This window comes from Carlito syrichta, unplaced genomic scaffold, assembly GCF_000164805.1.
Source record: "Carlito syrichta isolate Samal-C Ts95f unplaced genomic scaffold, Tarsius_syrichta-2.0.1 Scaffold230041, whole genome shotgun sequence".
In the NCBI taxonomy this organism is placed as follows: domain Eukaryota; kingdom Metazoa; phylum Chordata; class Mammalia; order Primates; family Tarsiidae; genus Carlito; species Carlito syrichta.
Window position 1 is genome coordinate 33,235 of NW_007174137.1, and position 895 is coordinate 34,129.

Sequence of the window (895 nt, forward strand, 5' to 3'; positions counted from 1 at the left end):
TCAGCATGTTTGAGTTCCTTGTAGATCCTGGATGCTAGGCCTTTGTCAGATATACAGTTGGCAAATATATTTTTTCCCATTTTGTGGGCTGTCTCACTGTTCTCTTGATAGTTTCTTTTGCTTTGCAGAAGTTTTTCAGTATGATGAGATTCCACTTCTCTATCTTATCTCTCATGGCACGGGCTTTTGGGTTTTGATCAGGAATTGGTTGCCTTTTCCGATTTCCGTAAGGGTGTCTCTTGCATTTTCCAAGATTCTTAAGGTTTGGGGTTTTATGTTTAGGTCTTTGATCCTTTTGAAATTGATTTTTGTGTATGATGACAGATAGAGGTCCTGTTTCATTCTTTTGTACGTGGTCAACCAGCTTCCCCAGAACCATTTACTGAATAGATTCTCCTCTCCCCAGTGGTTGTTGTTGGAGGCTTTGTTGAAGATGAATTGCCTAGAAATTGAGGGTTTGCTTCTGAAATCACTATTCTGTTCCATTAGTCTATATGCCTATGCTTGTACCAATACCAGATTGTTCTTATTATTGTAGCCTTATAATAAGTTTAAAGTCTGGATGTGTGTGATACTTCTTGTTTTGATTATTTTGCTAAGGATTGTTTTGGCTATTTGTGGTTACTTGTGTTTCCATATGAATTTCTGTATGGTTGTTTCCAGGTCTGAGAAGAATGATACTGATAATTTAATGGGTAAAGCACTGAATCTGTAGATTGCCTTTGGTAGGATGGGCATCTTAACAATGTTGATTCTTCCAATCCATGAGCATGGAATATTTTTCCATTTGTTTGTGTCATCTATGACTTCTTTGAGCACTGTTTCACAGTTTTTGTTGTAAAGTTCTTTCACTTCTCTGGTTAGGAAGATGCTGAGGTATTTCATTGTGTGTGTG